The sequence below is a fragment of the Paramormyrops kingsleyae genome, chromosome 7 (assembly GCF_048594095.1).
Source record: "Paramormyrops kingsleyae isolate MSU_618 chromosome 7, PKINGS_0.4, whole genome shotgun sequence".
Taxonomy (NCBI): domain Eukaryota; kingdom Metazoa; phylum Chordata; class Actinopteri; order Osteoglossiformes; family Mormyridae; genus Paramormyrops; species Paramormyrops kingsleyae.
The window spans coordinates 3,823,432-3,830,294 of NC_132803.1; the positions used below are offsets into that span (position 1 = coordinate 3,823,432).

At 39.9% G+C, this 6,863-nt stretch overlaps 1 long non-coding RNA gene across 1 annotated transcript; it reads right to left on the minus strand.

Moving 5' to 3' along the window:
* Positions 1–3,271: 3,271 nt before the first annotated feature.
* LOC140592072 (uncharacterized) lies at positions 3,272–4,722 on the minus strand. Its single transcript, XR_011992314.1, has 3 exons — positions 4,631–4,722; positions 3,597–3,629; positions 3,272–3,374 (listed from the first exon to the last, which is right to left on the minus strand). It is a non-coding gene; the product is annotated as an uncharacterized lncRNA (long non-coding RNA).
* Positions 4,723–6,863: the final 2,141 nt, after the last annotated feature.

Sequence of the window (6,863 nt, forward strand, 5' to 3'; positions counted from 1 at the left end):
AAGCAAGAGAAATTTATTTCAGTTATTGACAGTGTTACCTGTTTGTCCCTGAAATCCACAATGGTAAGTATAGCGACAGAAGTTCTGAAGTTCTTCATCCTTTTTAATATCACTGTCATCATTGTAGTATGTATCAACAACCTCCTGAAGAAATCTGAAATGAGCATAAGTACTATTAATGGCCTTTTCAATACTTTTGATACTTTTAACGCTTACAGAAAGTTACAAAAAGATGAAGCCACAAAGTATCTGGCTAATGTACAATAATAAAGGTGGCCTGTCCTTCCCAAGGCCCCTGGCAGAGTGGTGACAGATTGGATCTGTCACGACACACAATCAACAAAAAAATAGGAGGCTCCTTACTCAGATATTGCATCCCAGATTTGCCTGGCATCATCCCGGTAGTGATAGTTCTTCAGATTGTGCACTCCACGGCTCTCCAGGTTGTCAGGCAGACAGAGGCTCTTGTATGTCAGTTGTTTGACTGCTCTCTGTAACACCTCCCACTGGGCGTCCTTGCCAAGGCCTGTGTACTGTGAGGGAAATGAGACTGTATGACTCTGTCACATGTACTGAGTTTAACAGTTGTGCTGCATAATATGATCTGTTGCATATTAAGGTGGAATCCTTTTAGATTATTTTCATGTCAATACAAAACAGAATGTCCATCTAACCTCCATAAAGAAACCAGTGTTGTTGATGAGTGTATTTCTGGCGGCTACGTTGATTGGGATTGTGTATCGCCCGGTGACAGCAAAGATCTGATTGTAGACACAGGAAGGAAGTGTCCTTAAACTCTTACATCACCCAGATAATTCCATGTTCTTTGCCCACTTATGAAAAAAGATCTGCACCCTTAGGATTGGATGGTGATCATTCAGCGATGTGAAGATGCTGAAGAAGAAGATCTCAGCTAGCAGGTGTGTCTTCAGAAGGTGGGATACCAGCTCATGGATGTAGAAGTCAGAGTTACGGACCCAGATCTTCGCCAGAAGCCAGGCCTTGTCTTTGTCCTTTGGAGTGAAAATGGGATTCTCCTCACCAGGCTTTTGTTTCAACTGTGGAAGTGCAGAAAATGGACATCATCTTAACCGCTCAATGTATTACAGTAAAGGGCTGCTTCATGAATAAACCTTCATGACCTGGATCGCGATGGGCATCAGTCCCTGCTCCGTCTCCTGAAGAAGCACGATTGGTGCAGCCAGATACTGTCGATGGCCATGAATGATGCCCTCTTTAACGTTATCAAGCAGTTCATAATCAACCATATAAATGTTCCCATTCTAAGCAAACAAGACAAAAAATATCAATTATAATAATAAAAAAGTAGAATTTCTCCCTTAACTGCAAAACTGGTTAAGAGATTGACCTATTACATTAAGGTTGATTTTAGTATAACCAACTAACATGAATGATCTGTTGAACTGAAAATGCATCACATTTCGACAGACTAGGGGATAAGTCGTTTAATGGTCCCACCTGGATGAGCTCGCTGATGTCAGGGCACACATCTGATATCCCCGGAATTTTCTCTGGGATTTTTGTGCACTTCTCTATCATTCCTGGGTTACATCCATTAAGGAACTGACTCCCAAAAAAGGCATCATCTTTCCAGTTTTCAGAGATGTACTCTGGAAGAAGGAGAAAGGTACTTAGGGTGTGATGACCCTATACCCCTCAGCAGAGAGTCAGGATGAGGATCACGGACCCAATGTCCACTCAAGAGGAGATGAGGACAGTCCCTGTGAATGTGTGAATATGTCTTTGCTCCACCCTGTTCCTAGTCTGTCAGAGTCCCATCACCTATTCACAAAGCTTGCTTTTCCACCGCACCAAGTACTGTACTTTTGGTACTTTCGCTTTTCCACTTGCTTTCGGTCAAGTACTAGTACCAAAAGCTCCAGTACCAAAAGTACCAAACCAGCTGGGGTACTTCTTTGGTAGTTTAGTACTTTGGGGTGGGACTGGAAATGCTTTCTTTGTTGATTGGTTATGCAAATAGCCTACCTCTGAAACACAATACATTTGCCGCCCTGAAAAAAGTTACGAACAACGATAAACAAAGTAAAACAAAAAATTGCAATCTGGTCAGAAGAACAGATACAAGAAATAGATCAGGATGGCATGAGAAGACATTTTGAAAGTGTTTAATATTATAGGACAGCAGGCAGATAGCATATATAGCATATAGCGTGCTGTCCTAGTGATGTGATTTTGTTGTAAATATAGCGATGTGATTTTGATGTAATAAATATTGGGGTATTTATAAAACAAAAACTGAGTTCAGCAATATCTCACAAACCCATCAAGGAGTGATTCAAACTACAAGGATGAAAATGATTATGATTGTCTCGGAGATCGCATGCAGCACTTATGCAAAAGTAGCAGGGGTAAATATTAAACTGATTTTAAACATATATTAGATAATCCATAAAAGGAATAATAATTAAAATTGCAAAGCCAACTAAGGTTTCTTTTTTTCTATGACAAAGTAAAAATGTTTTAGCAAAACATAAATGCCCTGCGCTATGATGTCCATACAGAACTGAAAGTAAGGAAAAGCCTGTTCTTAATCTAGCTGACTAGCGATGTAAGAATTGCACGTGCATAACATGTGATGTTGGTATTAATATTGCGCATCATCCAGCCTTATAATATACTACATTCATTTTTTGAACTTCGTACAAAATGCCCTGCCTCACGCTGTGATGTCAATCGGCGCTGGTACCAGTTTTTATGTCAGTGGAAAACCAACACCTTGAAGTACTATACAGTACGTTTGGTACTTTCACAAAGTACCAAAAGTACAGTACCTGGTGTGGCGGGAAATGCCCCAATCCGCTGCATCTGAGTCCTGGTATTCTGTGCTAAAGTCATGTAATAAAAGAAAATACCCACATTCCCTGCTTCTGAAGTAGCAGTATTTTAAAATACTATGAAAATGATGACATAATTTTCCATAAAACTTGACTTACCTGCTTTTTTACTTGGAAATAGAAACACTCTTTTGATGTCATCAATCTTTCTCCATCCGTGTCCAAAATTACTACATCTCCTTAGCCCAGTCTGAATAGCCCTTTAGCAAACACAAGAGAATATTATTATGCCATTTAACAAACCTAAAGGGACAAAACAAATGCCAAAAACATAGATTTTTATTGAGATAATATCTATAACCTATCATCCCGGTAACTGGCCATGTCTGATTAGAACTCTCTGGAACTCTTTGCATACTTTGTGAACTCAGCACTTACACGACTATGCCATTTTTGATTAATGTCAGAAGTTTACGGGGGCTGAACCACAGGTCCACTGGCAGCTGGATGAAGTCACCATCTTTCACAAAGCTTAGAAGACCACTTTTGTGGATCTTTCTGCGAAGAGAGGAAATCTGCTCCATCAACTGAAGTTTTCGTCCTTCAAAGCAAGCAAACTTCACTGTATATTTTCTGTGACTATGCAAACACACATAATGGGGTTAGCTGGAATTCAGGGAGTTATGTATTCTAACTTGATACCTGTTAAAATATACATACATGCAAAAACAAAAAGCAAACAAAACACCAGTAAAATGAAGCATGGTATGAATTACTCACTCAACATCTTTGGAAATTTTCTGTCCAAATATCCTGAAAAGTAAAATGAGATGAAACCAGTGAAATATACAGTAACAATGAAACCAGTTCCAAATGGAACCATTTGACAATGCAAGACTGGAAGCAACCATGCTGGAGAAAGTGTGTCACTCTGTCCCTGGTCAGTGAATGTTCCCTGATGTGAGCTTGTAGCCTATCCCAGGAAACTGAACATGAGCAAAGGGACACCTAGGAGAAGATGCCAGTCCATCACACACTCTCATTCTCACTCACATACACACAAACACACACACACAATATGTGATATTTATATTTTTAAAATTTGGGATGGTCAATAATACTGGGTTCGAATCCACCCCCCCCCCCCCACACACACACACAAACACACACAGATTATGTATCTATATCCATTTCTATGGCATAATCCTGATCCCAACTATGACAAGCCTAACCCTAACCCTAACCCAGCCCTAACCTTAACCTTAATACAAGACTTTCTTTTGGAATTTGATTGCAGTCACAGATTTTTTTATAAAATTGAGTTTCCCCTTGTGGAGACCAAAAATGTCCCCACATGGTCAAAATAACAGGTTTTTATCACGTTGTAGGGACATTTGGTCCTCACAATGTATTATATATATGACCAGACACACAGATAGACACACACTCATGGGCAATATAAAAACACAACTTAGCCTAGCCACATGGACTGTGGGAAGAGACTGGAGTACCTAGAGGAAACCTGCATCACACAGAGAGGAGCTACTGGGCAAAGCAAGGTAAACTCAAACCTAGAAGTGCGAGAGTGCAGTGCGAGAGTGCAGTGTGAGAGTGCAGTGCTATCCAGCCATGGCACTGCCTATACATTCAAACACAATGAAAAATACAACAGTCAATAACAGTGATTTAAAATTAAAAATAAATCAGGCTTTAAAGATGTACAACTCTGTTTGCATCCAAGAGATCCATGGAAGAACTTTACAGGGTGCTGTGAAGATACAGTGGTGTAGAAAGCTGGAGCCACATCTACTCACAGAAGATAATGGATCACACCAAGGATCAGGTTCCTTAATTTCTCTTTCGGGGTGTACTGTCGAGTTATGGTTGGATTCATTAAACTTGCAGCTAAGTGAGGAAGGAAAATAACAGGCATATTAAAATGCTTTAATTTACTGTAGGCAGATTGGTTCACCCTCACATCTGCTTATTAATATTAATTCATGAAATAAACAATCATCGATGGAAATCCTAGAGTATCAATCTGGACATCTGATCAGAGGAAGCTCCTTGCATTGCACAGTCACACTCTTTATCACATATGAAACGTCACCCATGAATGCGGTCTTCTTTTGCTCATCTGTCATCTCAACTGCGGCTGCAAAGTCATATGAACAATTAGACATGACTTGAAATGGTGAACTGCTGGTAAACATAGTGTGTCTGTTTATAACAATTAGGCAGACATTTCATAAAGCCACAAAGAATGCATGATTTGGTGCAAGTTATACAGTTAGACTGTGATCACACTTTTGGGTAAATTACATTTTGGGCTGTTCCTGTTACTCACAAAGGTGTCCTGAACAGATCACAACACACCCTGAATTTCAAGATAATAGCTAGAGACTCCAAAGGTTCCTTCCACTCCTTTGGATACAGCTCCCAAAATATCCCACCTAAGATATAAGCTTGGACTCAATTCTCTACATGCATTTTCTGTTATATATAGTAAAAGCCTTGGGTAGAAATATTAATAATAATTAAGTGCATGCTTGTTTTTGGGTTTGAATGTCAGTCCTTGCAATTATGGTAACTGTCACGTTCAGCTCCGAACACTCCTCGTGTGTGCCACGCCCCCTCATTACCTCATGTCGAACCCTGATTGTTCTCACCTGTTCCGTTTACCTAGTCTCTTGTACTTAGTCCACGTCTCGAGTAGTTTTCCCCAGATCTGTCATCGTCTATACCATGTGTGAGTACCAGTCTTGTCTATTTAGCTTTAATAAACCCCGTTTGTCCGTCAGCCTAGCTGCTCTCGTCTCCTTTTCCTGCTCGCCGCTCGCAAACGTGACAGTAACACTTTGGGGGAAGTATTATTTACATTCTCAGAGTAATGCATTCACTTGCATATTTTTTTAAGTCAAATCCAGTTAACTGAAGTATTTTCAATGCAGGACCAGACGTGCTTTTCTCTTGGTATCAGGCTCTGGACTCATCAATTGTATAAAATAACATCAACCACCAAAAACAGAAGCTATCACAACACAGCAAAATGTTGGGGAACATGCAAATGCTCTCCCTGAATCACTGAAATAGGAGGGGATATAAGCTGCATTGTTTCAAAGAAACAAATATTTACATAAGTGTAGCTGGAAATGTGACCACAGTCAGAGAAACAATCATGGGTCAGTTCTTTAGGTTCACAAAAATATCACAGTTATTGTATGATCTTATGGAAATGAACAGGACTGACTTACTGGAATCATCTTTGGCCAGTGACATGAGGGAGAGGGTCTTCTTTGAAGAGGAGTTATGGGCTGCACTGCCTGATTGTTGCTCATATCCTGCTCCTTAAATTAATATAAACATTTAAGTTACAAGGTAAAAAACACTGAATTTTGACTCAAAATGAAAACATTCAGATGGACAGAACTGCTACATCAGTATCAATCTGCTCGTCCCTACTAGCCTGTCTTATTATTCATACTGAAACCACGTTTGGAGCGTGACATGATCTCTGAAAGGAAGATGGGTTTATCATAACTGAGCACTTCCACTTACCGAATGACATGCCCTGGTCATAATATCATGTACAGACCAAACACATAATTCACAGGCCAGGCAACTGGCCATGGTGAAGAAAGAAAACAATTCATGATGTATTATAAACTGTGTAACATTTTACTACTGAAGGTGATCTGTTACTTCACATTGTTACATTTGATGTTACACTGCTTCTCATACCAACAGAAAGAGTTTATAAGATCAGGGGTTTGCCAGATGGTCAGTCCAGCCCTGAGTGCCTGCAAGGTTTTACTGAGAAATGGAAACTCTGGTGTTTCAACAGCCTACTGTAACTGTCACTGCTTAAACTTACCACAAGGAGCTGTCCAGCCAACAAGCTCTAGAAAAAATATTAAAATCCATTAGAAGGTGAAAGGAATTTTACTCAAAAACAAGGAGAACCATCAGTATCAAGAGCCATGTCTGACCTTCGCCATACAGAATTCCACACAGTGTCATTTCTATGAAGGCTGTCATACCAAATCT